Raw genomic sequence first — 15,426 nt, 5'->3', positions numbered from 1 at the left:
TAGTTGATCATTTGGTGCTCATAAACAAATACTTTCAGCCATCAGGTTTTCTTCAAACTCAGTTTTCAGGTTTATGTCTTGTCTCACTAACATACACCAGGTTGTTTGCTCAGGGAAATATACTACTGGAGCAAGTCATATCTTAAGTGGTGTTCCTCAAGGATCTATATTAGGGGCTCTTCTTTTTCTGCTGTTTAACAATTACATAACCTTGTATCCAGTGCATTTTAACACAGATCTTTTCGCTGACGACTCTACATTACATTCATCTGATAACTCTCTTGACTCCATTAAAAATAAACTTAAAATCTACCTCAAGAATATGTCTGTTTGGTGTCAACAAAATAAGATGCCTATTCATTTCTCTAAAACGAAATGCATGACAAGCGGAACAAGGCAGCGCCTACCTACTAGCATGAATTTTCTTCTCACTCAAAATGGCTTAGACATGTCTACTGTAAAAAAATCAATAACTTTTTTGTATCTATATTTATCAGCATCTCAACTGGAATGCACATATCAAACACCTATGTGCAATGGTATTCAAAAATAGTCTGTTAAAATTGCTGTAGAGATTTATACCTTCCCAGTCACTTGAACTTTATTTTTCGGGATATATAATACCACTGATAGAATACAGCTGTACCATATGGGGAAACATGTCCAATTATAATCTATCCAGAACTGATAAACTCCAGAAAAGGTCAGCCCGAAAAATACTAACACTTCCTATTATGCCTCCCTCGAATGTTTTGTTTTCACGTCTACAATAGCTACCCATACAAAAACGTATTCTTTATTTTTAAAGGAATCATGACATATAAGTCTTAAAACGATCTTTCTCCAGATTATACTTTTAATCTAATTGAACTAATATGATCAAATACTAAGCGTTATCTGCAATCGACAACTAACAACATTCTCCAGATTCCGTGGTCGAAAACTAACTTTTTTCAAAAGCTCATTCACTGTATCAGTGCTTACTGTATGGACTTCCTTAACCCTGAGGATGCGTGAATCAAATTCCCTTGCTTCGTTTAAAATATCATTAAAGAAATTATATCTTCATCAGCTGGAATGACATATTAAAGCCTCTGAATAGATAACTTTATCATTGTGTTCATAATAAAAAATGTCCATGTCTTATTCGATGTATATACATGTATATACTACTTAGGTTATTCTGAAATGTATGTACCTGTGTATAGAAAATTGTTCATACATGTATCTGTTTCCCAGTATAGTCACACATATTCATTGATTTTAAATATGCGTGAATGGCTGTGCAAGGATACCTGAGTATGAATATGATTTTTTTACAAACATTAGTTTTAACATAACCAATAATAAAAGTTAAGGACCACATGACAAATGGGTTAGTCATGACCAAATCTGTTAACCTAGTTAAAGAAAGTTTTGTTATTATTATTATTATTATAGCAGACTAATTAAACAAATGCTTATGGACCATAAATATAAGAATGGCATCCGATCTCGCTTCTCTTCAGTGGATCTACGAGAAGTATTACACAGACGCAGAAAAGGAGGAAAGACAAGCACCTGAAACAATTTTATAAAGCTGTTGCTAAATGCGACAAAGGAAAAATGATTGAGGAAATTTATAAACGCTCCAAGAAAATTGATTTAGTGGTATATAAGCGCACAAAGTCTGGCTGTATTTGAGTTTGTGTAGTATGTATACTTTGAGTGTAAGGATGGGTCATTTGAGCTTATTTGGGCTGCAGTTCATCTTATTCACATGTGCAGATACTTGTTTGAACAAAACCGTCTTCGTGCTGATGAAGAACAAAAACGTAGTCTCGCCTCAGCTATTCTTATTGAAGCAGCTGAGTATGTTCATGCACAAACATAATGATCACCAGTGTCCGAATTCAAATTTTAGAAACATAGTGGTGAGCTGGAGAATCACATGGTTTTTTCCCATTCACCCAAACGCCAGGCAACGATGCTTGACAACTGCTGAGAAATATAATTCCATGAATCGTAGCAGTGTTACAAAATGTATGTGTCACCCTGGGATCAAAGCAAATATTGGAAGAAGAAATTGCTCACGTGCCCGCACCTCCATGTGTAGTAACTTCATGGGGCCGAATTTGTGGAATATTAGTCAAAGAAATAGTGGAACACGCTACCAATGTCGTAGGAAGTGGCTGACTTATTTTTCATTCTATTAACAGTGGTTTTGATAGACCTAAACGTCACATCTTAAAGGTGTGCGAGTCCGGATCATACTTGTTTATCATAAATGGAAATAAAGGTGCATGGGGTAAAAGAGGTTGATAAATGATAGAAAGCATTGTGATATTTATTTTACTCCAGGAATATGTTATTTTAATTCCAATCCAGGCGGTAAGGATATGGATTTTTTTTTCTTTCTTCACAGCTGCATATTTAGGCATCATTAGTTGCCTGAATATGAAATTCAATTCGAAACATTACATATTTAATCTTATGGGCATTTAACTGTCTTTGGTGTTTGTGTTTAAGATTAGATTTTATTATTATTATACATTCGTAATGGAATCAGTCTGCAGCAATGAGGTTTCAAATTTACCACTGACGGGGTGTTAGACTATTTGGCAGCAGACGTTAACATCAATAACAATTTCGTTGATGAATATATGCATCAGAGTGGTGTTACCACACCCTCATGCATACTGAAATATAATCTTGTTAAGGGTCAAATATAAATTGATAGCTGGAACCCCCCTGATGTATTAATACCAACTCAAGGCCAGTTTGGAATCATCACACATCCACATGAAAATGCTGGAACGTCCACTGCAACAACTGATTCAAAATCACTCCGGGATTGTTTCTACTTATGGCGAAGTGGCATTCACCGATGTATCTACCCCAGCTACGTTCAGCATAGAACATATTAAATCAACATTGACTCACCTGTGTTAAGAAAGGTCTCGACCTCACACTTGTTCGAGTGACAGTTAATGTGCAAAGACGATGGTTAGATGTCAGAGATACTGACATAATCGGTGTGTTTATGGATGAGAGAGGTGCCAAACCACACAGAGCACACCATTGCTGGAGATTTAAGTATTCCCGAGGCAGATATTTTTTTAAATAACCGCATGACAATTGTGCCAGTCAAAATTAATAATCGACTAGAAGTGCGCGTGCGTATTGTGCCTGCGCGTAATGATGAGACCGGACAAGGTCTGCCTGTCGTGCAATTAAAATGCGCGATTGCATTATTAATGGAAGAACTATGACAGACACTCAGTCTTACCGACGTGAAAAAATAATCGAAGAGAAACAACCGCTGCGAAATGAGAACATCAAGAGAACTGCATTGATCTTGAAATACAAACACGCGTGTTTGATAGTAGATGATATTTGTGGGCTTGCTGTGTGTCTTGTTGTGACTGGAATCACGACAACATCCACCATTGTAATTGCAGCAATTGGTTTTGTTATCGGGGCTATATCAATAGTAACCGGTGTATCTGGTGGTGTGAACAAATTCTGCTGGTGTCCTTGAATGAATAAATTGATTCATAGGTACAAATGAAATCATATCTAAAATTATCCAGCACAACATGTGGTCAAAAAATATATGTGCATAAATTCATACTCTCGCTGATCATAATAGTCATAATCATCAACATTTCATCGTCGTTGTCGTCATCATCATCGTCGTCGTCGTCATCGTCATCGTCATACAAGACCACAAAAGAGGTTACAAAATATGTAATACTTCATAATTTATTTCCGCTCTTAAATTATTTATCCAGTATTTCTCCCTGGTCATTTCAACTCGTTGTACGTAAATGTCTCTTTTAAAAGATGCATATAGAATACACGTCTCTCAATTCTATTTACTATACGTTTCTTTCGGTTTCACCCACATATTGTTTACTGCAGCCAATATCTAATTACATATATAACATGTGCATCACCAGAGATATATTACAGTTGAATTTTCTATGACCTTTTTTAATATGAAATTCAAGTTTTATTGCTATAACTTTAATTTTTATTATTCTCAATAAAATCAGAATTGTAGCACCCGAATGCTACAGTATTTCACAATGTTGAAAAATATGATTCCTCCACCATGCCCCGCTAGGTAAGCAACATATGAATCCAGGAAAATTGCATATATCAGCAACTGCATTCACATCATATGTGGGCTAAAAACATACAACTCATAGGAAGGTCGTGAAAGTCATGATAGTTAATTCAAAATCTGGCCAAACCTCAATATTTGGAATTTAATACTGTCCATGTGCGTATGCCCAGGATATTTTTTTAACAGTAGCTTATTTGTCGATTTCTTTGAAATTTACTTTAGTAATAAAATTATATTTATGATGTAATTTTCCTTTTAAACCAGATAGTATACACGTTCTCTACTAATTTAAAATTTTATTTCAATTGAAAAGTGATGCATACTCATATATAAAGAGATTGGTCAAGTTTTTACTCTGAACGTATCCAAATGAAGAAATTGTCAATAAATGTAGCATAATGGAATGGTAATTTCCGAGCTCTAGCAAATAGTTCTATCTCCCACTCAGCGGCATTTTTTTTATATATACCTATGATCATGCCCTTTTTCTGCAAACAAATCCTTCTACTGGCACAAGAATGGTTGGTAAATGATAAAAAATACTTTGGACTTGAATTCTCGGGAGTCAAGTTGACTTATCCATTAACGCTTAAAAATATATTGGGTTCAGAGGGTCGGAGGTAATCGCAAAATTATGTAGCCTCCTCATCTCTGCGGACGCGATATATATATATATATATATATATATATATATATATATATATATATATATATATATATATATATATATGATAACGAATACAGATCTTTTCGAGTTGCATTGTAACTAAAAGGTCAAGCTGGTCAGGATATAATGATACACAAAGTAAATATTGCCAAGCAACGGTACAGAATTGGAAACATTCCAGGTGTATAAATGGAAGATGAGGAATCAATGGTAAGAACACGACAAAGGAAAGACTACTGTATTCGTGATTGTAGGGTCCGAGAAATATTTAGTATTGCTGGTTTACAGTAATTCCAGTAAATTATATAGATAAAAAGTATTTTTATGTTATATTTCTTTATATATTCAATGAGCGGATTGGCAGTGATTCGAGGGTTTGGGTTGTTTGGAGTTGTTTTGGGGTGTTTCGAAGGATTTGGGTAGTTTCGAATTGTTTGGGGTGTTTCAATGGATCGCTCTGATGATTGATTACTTGTGGGTCTTCGCATTTTAGGATATGGGAGTAGGCTATATACATATGACCAATTTGAATTCTTGCAACGACTACCTCAGTAGTAAGGTGGGCCACTATACGTACAATGGAAATTAACATTACGGAGACCCCTGGGCCACTATACGTACAATGGAAATTTAACATGGCGAAAAATCGTGGGTCAATATACGTACAAGGGGATTTAACATGGCGAAAAATCGTGGGTTAATATACGTACAAGGGGAATTAACCTGGGAAAAAATTGTGGGCCGATATACGTACAAGGGGAATTTAACATGGGGAAATAGAGTTTGGGGATTGTTTAGGGACAAAGGGGAATTGAATATGGGATTTTTTTTTTTTAAATTTTTTTTTAAAAAAGGGGTAGGCAATGGAAAGGCTATCTCTTTTCGAGAAACATGGCTGGCCCTGAAAAGGGCCTTTGGGTTTTCTTCTGCTTCTAGTTTCTTCTTTTTCTCCACCAAGTTCTTATTTTATCTCCAACACTCTTTCTCTTCTTTTCTTTCTTTTTTTTCTCCTGCTCTTCTTTCTTCTTCTCTTCCTCCTCTTCTTTCTTCCTCTTCTCATTTTCTTCTTCTTTTTCAATCTTTTCGTTCCATTTGCTTATTCTTATTCTTTCCTCTTCATCCTCCTTCTCCTCCTTTATCTCTTTCATGACACCACTAATCTTGTCCTTTACCTTTTTTAAGTTATTAATTTCCATCTTTACACGATGGGGACTATAGGAATAATGGTCTTCAACCAGTCTTATCAACATCTGCTCCATCATTCCTAAGTTGTCTAAAACGTCTTGTAATGTTTGTATTTTGTCCATTTGGTTAGAAGCCATCTTCTTTTTTTATTCTTTGCGGAATGGTTTGAACGACGAATACTGTGGGTTCTTATACTTAAGGCGCGTACGTGAAGGAAAACATCCCCCTAAAACGTAAAATTGATCTTACCTACATCATGACCAAACAACGCGCGGACGTGAAGGAAAACATCCCCTACTTTTTCATTTCATATAATAAAACCCAAACTATACTCTCCACATACGCTAAGAAACAATAAACAAATCCATAATCTACTATCCACACAATCGTACGTGAGCGGGTACAAACACAAACACACAAACACATACGCTAAGAAACAATAAACAAAATCCATAATCTACTATCCTCGCAATCGTACGTGAGCGCTTACAAAACCCAAACTATACTCTCCACATACGCTAAGAAACAATAAACAAATCCATAATCTACTATCCACACAATCGTACGTGAGCGGGTACAAACACAAACACACAAACACAAACACACAAACACATACGCTAAGAAACAATAAACAAATCCATAATCTACTATCCACACAATCGTACGTGAGCGGGTACAAACACAAACACACAAACACAAACACATACGCTAAGAAACAATAAACAAATCATAATCTACTATCCACACAATCGTACGTGAGCGGGTACAAACACAAGCACACAAACACAAACATACAAACACATACGCTAAGAAACAATAAACAAATCCATAATCTACTATCCACACAATCGTACGTGAGCGGGTACAAACACAAACACACAAACACATACGCTAAGAAACAATAAACAAAATCCATAATCTACTATCCACACAATCGTACGTGAGCGCTTACAAAACCCAAACTATACTCTTCACATACGCTAAGAACAATAAACAAATCCATAATCTACTATTCACACAATCGTACGTGAGCGGGTACAAACACAAACACACAAACACATACCCTCACACTATCTTAAAAAAGAGTTAGTGTTTATATTCACACTACTCTACCTACACATTGGCAAATTGATGGTTATTTCTTTTCTAGAGTATTGGGTAGCCCTGAAAAGGGCTGTTTTTTTTTTTTTGGAACTTCATGGACACCTGGTTAATGGTGGCACCTTCCAGGCCTGGCTCCACATACACATCTTATCCCCCAGTTACTTTTTACTTTTTTGGGGGAGAGAGCAGAGGCAGGATATGTCGCTTCAGAATCCCAATTTTCGCTCTCTGGGATTCTGAAATTTATTCTTCTTCTCTTCTTTTCCTTCTCCTCTTCCTCTTCTTTGTTTCTTCTCTCCTCCTCTTTGTATCTTTTTTCCTCTTCTTCTTCTTCTTTATATCTTCTCTCCTCCTCTTCTTTTTTTCTTCTTTCCTCCTCCTCTCTTATCCTTCCCTCCTCCACAATGGCTTCCGCGGCCAGTTCATTCAACAGGCGCCTGGCATATTCCAGATGCACATGAAGTTCCAACAGTTTAGACAGTCTCGTGTTCATTTTTGGTGTTGATCAATCAACAAGGGTAGCTAGACTTCCCAGCGAGTTTCAATTTATAGTGAAAGCGCGGACGTGAAGGAAAACATCCCCCTAAAAAACATAAAATTGATGTTACCTACATCATGACCAAAAAGAACAACGCGCGGACCTAAAAGAAACACTCACTCACTTTTTTATGCTACCCATCACTATTTTAAAAATTTTTATAAATCACTTCAATAGACTATCCACATACGCAAAGCAATCCAATCTACCCTCAAATCTACACCTCAAACACCAAATAAAGACATCATTTTAATCTACTATCCACACCAATGTACTTGATCACTTACAAACACACAAACTCACAAACACATACCCTCACATTTTTCTAAAAAGAGTTAGTGTTTATTTTCACACTACTCTACCTACACACATTGGCAAATCGATCGTTATTTCTTTTCTAGAGTATTGGGGGGTAGCCCTGAAAAGGGCTGTTTTTTGTTTGCTATGGCATTTTTTAGTTTCTAAGAATGCGATGTCCTCTGAGGATAGACTTTCTGGCGATAGGTCTGCTTCTTCGGAAAGAGAAGAAGAACTCTTTGGTGTCGATACGACAATCGACAAAGCCTCTGTCAGCTTCAGGTTGCTGCTGCTGTTGTTGTTGTTGTTGTTGCTGCTGTTGCTGCTGTCTCTGAAGTCTGTACTTCTCTGTCCATTCTTCTTTTTCCCTGTTCATTTCTTCTCTGAAGAGCTCTTCTATCAGGTCTTCAGTGATTTTTAACATTCTCACATTCTCTATTTCTTCTGGCTTCGGTATCAGACTGTGTCTGACCCTATGCAAATTCACGTAGGCTTCGTTGAGTTTAGCTAGTTTGGAGCACATCTTCTTAGGAGGATGAGTCGACAATGGATGGTTAGACTGGAAACAACCCGGTTCTTAAAGTCAAAGCGCGGACGTGAAGGAAAACATCCCCCACACGGTTTTTGAGTCGCAACGTTTAGTGAGTGTCATGAGAGGGATAGTAAGAAATGAAAGAGCATCAATCCAACATTCTTATAGCTAAACAAAAGACAAAGGCATTTTTTTCAAAACACAACATTTTTTATTCAAAAACCACTTAACACTAAACAACAACTCTAACATTTTTAACAATAATCCAACACTATAACATCAAACAATTTTTTCAAAACACAACATTTTTTATTCAAAAATCACTTAACACTAAACAACAACAACTCTAACATTTTTAAACAACAATGCAACACTAAAAGTTTCTCCACTAGGTAAAGAGGAATAACAGTCTTCCATGGTTTCTAGTAATCTAGGATGACTTCTCTCAAACTGTTGATTTCTATCGTATTATCGAATTCTGCATACAGGATGACGTTCACCGTTTCATCAGGGTCTCGGTCTTTAAACTGAATTTCCACACGAATCTGGCCGGATTTTATAGGGTGGAAATGTCCCTCGTCGCTGCCTTGGTCTGGAGTGAAATCGAAAGCCCACAAAGCGTAGCCTCCTGCATAATCCTCGTACGTAATACCGTGATTGGTATTGGTTCCTAACTGTCCGGTGGCTTCGTACAGGGACAAGTACGATCTCAAGTAATTCTTCTTGGTAAAGTCAGGTTCGAAAGGTCGGGTACACAAGGTCTTGCCATCGCGACTGACTTCGATTTTGGACACGCCAAAGTGTTGAAAGTAGAAAGGATTTTTTTCGGCAGCTCCGTTGAAGGCTGTATTCTCGACGATACCAACGATCAAACGTTTGGGTAACTGTCCTTGGAACAGATGATCTTCGATCATGGATCGCTGTCCCTTGGGAATGGTGAAGGTTTTCACTTCCACGCGTCGTATGGGATACTTGGCGGTCGTTCTGCTCAACGTCTGACTGATGTCGTTTCCCACTTTAGGTAACACTTCCACACGGCGTACGTAGAGTCTGGCTTCTAGGATTTTGGTTTTGTAACCGTCACTATCAGCCATCAAATGGAAAGCGGCACTGCTACGATTCAGTCTCAGACGGACATCCACCCCGTTCAGCAAATACTTTTCTTGCAACCACATGTCCAAATGCAAACGATCCATCAGTTCTAAACTTGTGTCGGCTCCCGTGATTCTCTTTCTTCGTTCTACAAATCCATCATTGTTGTCTTTCTTTTCATCAGTTTCCAATATTTCAAACTTGGTAGGTTCGTCAGCTTCCCATACCACACAGGCATTGAGATGAGTGTTCTTGGCATCTATTCCGTACGTCAAGAGATTTTCCAGGTAGGCACGATAAGGGTAAGTATCCATGCTGCTACTGACCAGTTTGTTATTCAAGTACAAGTCCACTCCACTGAACAAGGAATGCATGAAATTGTTGACGGGAGCTACTGCTTCATCGTCTATAGCACCTCCAGTCTTATCTAGAATTTTGACTTTCAGGTACAAGTAACTGCTATTCAGATCGATGTAATCTTCGGGCTGTCCTTTGATTTCAAACTCGATGGGAGCGGAATCGGTCAGTGAGGAGACGGGGTGAAATTCCACCCACTGGGATTCTTGCATCGTCATCATCGTGGGGGGCATGGCAAACAGGTCCAGTTCCGTCTTGGAACAAGCGCAAGATTCTCGGTGCATCATTTTTTTGTCTCTTTTCTCAATAATCGAAAACGTCTAAGTCTCGAACGGTTCTTCTTTTCTTGGCCTTTCTCGCTTGAAGTCTGGTGAAAGGGTGTTTTCTTCGTCGTCTCTTTCTGCCTTGTCCTTGCTGAATGCCTGACTCGGTAGCGTGCAGGGCATTTATAGGTGTTTCTCGTTGGCCTAAAATGTCTTTGCCCGTTTGCAGCAAGACATTTTTGCCTGCCCTCATGAAGGCTTCTTTAGGGTTTTGTTTGTCGATGATGACATTTTGGAGAAATTCTTTGCCTTGCGTCAGTGCCGCATCTTTCAAGGCGTGCAATCCACGTGTCACCATCGGTTTCAACACCGGGGCCACCGAACGAAAGGCCGATTTTAACATATCTCCTAAGCCGTGTCCTCGCTGTCGAGCAACCCCTCGGTACACTGGATACATGACTTACTTACGAGTCGTGAGAGAACCGTTTTCGAAAATGGAGTTTCACCGTGACTTTTCCTTTGGTGAATGGAATATTTTGTCCCAGATCTCCTTTTATAGCAATGTTGACCGTGTCCAAATACGACTTACTGACAGGCAAATAGTGAGGATGTACAAATTCGCGGTGGACGTGGTAAGTGTTTCCACCTTCCTCGTCAGCGCCCGTGGCAGAATCTACTTTGAAAGGAATGACACGCAGTAACGGTACGGAGGTGTGTCCCACCACGTTATACTCCACCACATCGGAGTACACAAACATCAAATTCAGTCCTTGGTTCAGTTCTACCGGGGCACGAAATAACTTGCTAAAAGATTCGTTGTCGTAAACGATGGGTAATTCGTTTTTCTTGATCATGATCTTTCTCATGTCCATGTCTCCGCCCAACATGTCAAACAATTCAGGACAAAATAAAATGGACATGATTTTACTCCGTTCAAATTTCATCAAGAAGCGACGAGCTGCTTTGTGGTACTCCATGGTGACACTTTTGTTGACATGCTCCAAAGCTTTCAGAAACACGACATTAAACCTGGAGGTTATGGTGCTGACCAAATGTTGACCACTAAAATAATAACCTGGTGGAATGAACAAGTGATAGGTGGTGTACTTTTGATTTTGTGTACGGGTTTTCTTGTCATATTTGACATTGCTATCCATCCACTGTTGCATTTGCTCGTTATGAACTTCCACATCAAAAAAATTTTGATTGGGAAGGACATTGAGGACTTGGGTCGGGTGAATCATTTCTACTAAAGCCACTTCCCAATGGGCTTCGTGATCTAACTGGATGGCTTGAGGTAATTTGGCCGTGTAACAGCACAACGTGTTCTTGGGAAACACCTCCATGGAACTGTCACTGGGTAAGGTTAAGTAAAATTGGTTTTGGTGACTCGTAATTCCAGAGTTCTGTGGCTGTCCGAGGGGATATTACTGGACGTCAGAGGCGTGTCTCCGTCTAAAATGGGGTTCTGGTTGTGGTTGAAGTGGTGACTGGCACTGGCACTGGACACAAGGTTCCCGGGGTTCCCGTTCGAGGTGAATTTCAGGGAGGGATTAGGAAGCAGGTAACCGATGCAACTGCTCAATAAAATGGTCCACAATTGTTTGTCTCCTTGTTGCAAACTCAAATTGGCGATGGCTGCCCCGATGACACAATACACCACGAAGATTTGGCAGAAAAAGACGATTTGCGTTTTAGGCACACGTTCTCCACACCACACCCACAAGGGTTGTTTTTGTAAATCTTGCACAGAAGAACTAGGTGAAGGAGGAGTGGTCGACGTAGCTGCGTCTGCTGTGTGAAAGGGCATGATGGTCACTTCTTTTTATAGTCGATGACTTGCGAAGCGTCGATCCAAGAATCGAAACTGGGTGGATATCCTTTCCAACGTACTTTGACTTCTTTGACACGTCGTTTGCCCACTTTACGGGTTCTCCGTTCGAGAATGCTTTCGATGTCGTACACGTCGTCTTCTTTTTTGGTGACACGTTGTAACTCGGGCAAATAAAACGTTCCTTTGAGCACTTCTCCGTTCATGTCTTCCAATTTATAGACGGCAGGATGACGGCCATGCACTCGTCCAGTGACGCGAAACAATTCGGTCGTCCAGTTAGGTAAGTAACCTTTGTCGAAAGTGCGTTTGGTTTTGCCAATGCGCACCCAATCTCCTACGGACAACATTCCACTTTTCTCGGGGACAGCCCTCGTCGGGGACGTACCAAACAGACGCTCAAACACCAACACTTCGTTGTCGGGAGTCACGTCTTGCGGGGCACGTCCGATGCTTCGATGGTAAGATTGGTTGTACGCTTGCACCAGGTGCGGTAAGATGTCGATGTACTTCAGAGTGTGGTGATGCGTAAAATATTTCCACATGCGTTCTTTCAAAGTGCGTTGAAAACGTTCCACGATGCTGGCTTTGGTTTCGGGATTCTCGGTGGTAAAAAAATGAATGTCACGTTTCTTTAATTCTTTTTGGAAAGCTTGGTTCAGAAATTCGGTGCCTTTGTCCGTTTGCCATCGAAGAGGGTGACGACCACATTGTTTCAACACTCGTTGCAGGGCTCGCACTAACTCGCTGCTCGATTTGGAAGTCAAGGGCACGACCCAGGCAAATTTGGAAAAGACGTCGATGACACAAAACAAATATTTGTAGCCACGATTGTAGCTGGCCAAATGAGAGACATCGGGTAAATCGGCTTGCCATTGATGATCGATGCCTTCCACTCGGGTGCGACTTCTGGCAAACTTGCGTCGAATGGGTTTGTGTAAAGTGTAGGTAGCTTGTTCTTGTAACCATCGTTGCACTTGAGGTAAACGGAGACTTTTCAGTCGCGTTTTGGCAGCACGATACAATTTTTGAACTCCTGCGTAACCTGCAGGATGGGAGGGATCGTAGTAAATGCTGGCTAAGACTTTTTCCATTTTTTTTGTTTTGGTTGGTGTGTTAATAAGACACCCACTCTTGAAGGATGCTACTCTTTTTCTCTTGAGGTATTTTCTTGGATTGCAATGCTTTGCGTGTGCGGCCAGCAATAGGTGTCGAAGAGGAGAAGGATGTCTGAGCGGGGGATATCGGTTCTTGTTTCACTTCTGTCTTCACTTCTGTCTTCACTTTCTTTTTCTCTTGTGAGGAAGAAGGGGTGGCCATCATCTTTTTAATCCATCCAATTCTGGAGGTAGGTGGTGTTGTTAAGTTGCGTACTTTTTCTGGTGGAGTTTGAAACCCTTCCTCTTCTTCTCCTTTTTCTGTCTTGGTCACGGGTACTGGTGGTACTGGTACTGGTACTGGTGATGGTGATGGTGCTGGACTTTTCATCAAGGTCTTAAAATCTTTCAGAGTGGGTAGAGCTGTTTCGTCTAAAGCTTTCTGGTGAAAGAGTTGCAGTCGTTGCAAGAGTTGACCGTACTTTTGCGATTTTTCTGTTTCGGACAAATCTTGGCGATCCATCAAGGACTGCAATTCGTGTTGTAACTGGGACATCTCGCTCAAATGGGGATTGGGAGGTAAATGCGGGGTGTGTTGTTCTTGCCACCGATGGTATTCCATCCATCGTTTGTAAGGTACTAAAGCTAGTTTTCGTCCTTCCATGGGGTTGTCAGGGGTCGATTCTGAGATCTTGGAACTTTCGAGGCCTTTTTATCTTGCTCCCACCAGTCCTCCCAACATGGTTCCCAAGACTCCTTTCAGTATGGGGCCTAACAAGAGAGGTAAAATACCTCCACGTTGCACTAACATCTTCTTTTTTGACGAATGGGAATTTTCTTTTGAACCATTTGGCGAAGAACGTGACGATGTTTGCCTAAGCATTGTTTCTGGTGTTTGGACAAAGGGATCGTGCCTTTCAAAACGTTCAAACAACATTCGCACACGGTATCGATGACCTCTTTGGAGGCTGTTTGAATGAGTTTTTTTCGTAGGGGTGGAGAAGCTTTGGACAGGACAGATAACATGTCCCCATGTTTGGCTAAACGTGGTGGCAGTCCTTTCCTTTTCTTTCCTTGGGGTTTTCTGGAGGGTGACATCTTTGAGTCTTCAGGAGCACCAAAAAAACACTGATACCCGACTTGGTCACAGGCCTTTTTTATACTGGAACGCGTCGCCACTGATTGTCTTTACGTCGTATTAGTTTGAGGACAGGCATGACACGTCGTGCAGGGGTACGTAACGGACTAAATCGAGCCAGTTCTTGCTTGGACAAATCCAGCAAACTTTGTAACATGCCCGATCTTTCTTGAACTTTGATTTTGGGAGAAGGTACTTTGTGAGCAGCAGCCACTGCCACTAAATTGGAAGGTCCTGCCACTGGGGAAGTTCTTTTGGGGGTCATCAACGGAGAAGTTCTTGGTGTGATCAACGTCTCCAAGTACTCTTCAGTTCTGGGTGTCATTAACGGAGAAGTGGACAAACGTGAAGCTGCCGGAGACGCAGTCACCGCCGTGGCAGGTCGTGGTTTGCGAGTGTAAGGTTGCGTCCTGGCCGAAGTGCGTCTCTTGCGACTAGTTTTCTGTGGACTTTTCTTTTTCTGGGGGCTTCTTTTCTTTTTCCGGGGTGGTGGTGGTGTCTGGTCAGAGGAGGATCCTGCCACTGGAGAAGTTCTCCTTGGGGACCTGGTCTTTTTCTTCTTGGGGCTTCGTTGGACTTTTGTCTTGGGGATAACTTTGGGGGCATTAGGATCCCATCTTAAGAGTGAGCGAATGATGACCCCTCCTAGAGTACCGCTCCCTCCAGGTTTCAAAATGATTTGTTTTTTGGTTTGAGTGTCGATGCGGGGATCGGCCAGTTGGACCAAAGCGACTTTGTTTCGATCGAAAAAGCGTTTGGTTTGATGAGGAATCTGAATGATTCCTTGGAGTAATTGACGTGCTGTCACCGTGAACCATCGTAAGACTTCTTTGAGACTAGCTTCTAAGACACGAGCTCGTGTTTGTGGATCTTTTTCTCGACTGATGCCATACAAGGCACGAATCAATTTGACGGGAAGATGCGACTGAAGGGACGTCATGTTCGCACTGAGAGTGAGACAGACGAAAAAGTGTCTGAGGTTTTTATAGATTTTTTATGGGGAGTGAAATGAAGTCGAGGACGGAGACGTGTACAGGACAGGCCCTCCGTCTTGGCACCAGTGGTGAAACAAGTGGGTACGAAATCGCAAATCCTCGGGAGTCGTAGGTTTCAAATCGACGAGTAAATAGGCGTGTGGAGTTTGAGTGGCATCGTCGTACGCCTGAGTCAACCAAGGCGTTCCTAACTGTTTGGCTAAGACTTGCACTTGCGAT

Source organism: Sinohyriopsis cumingii, chromosome 17 (assembly GCF_028554795.1).
Source record: "Sinohyriopsis cumingii isolate HCF-2022 chromosome 17, ASM2855479v2, whole genome shotgun sequence".
Taxonomy (NCBI): domain Eukaryota; kingdom Metazoa; phylum Mollusca; class Bivalvia; order Unionida; family Unionidae; genus Sinohyriopsis; species Sinohyriopsis cumingii.
The sequence above is the reverse complement of the archived record's forward strand: the minus strand, read 5'-3'. Positions refer to the sequence as shown.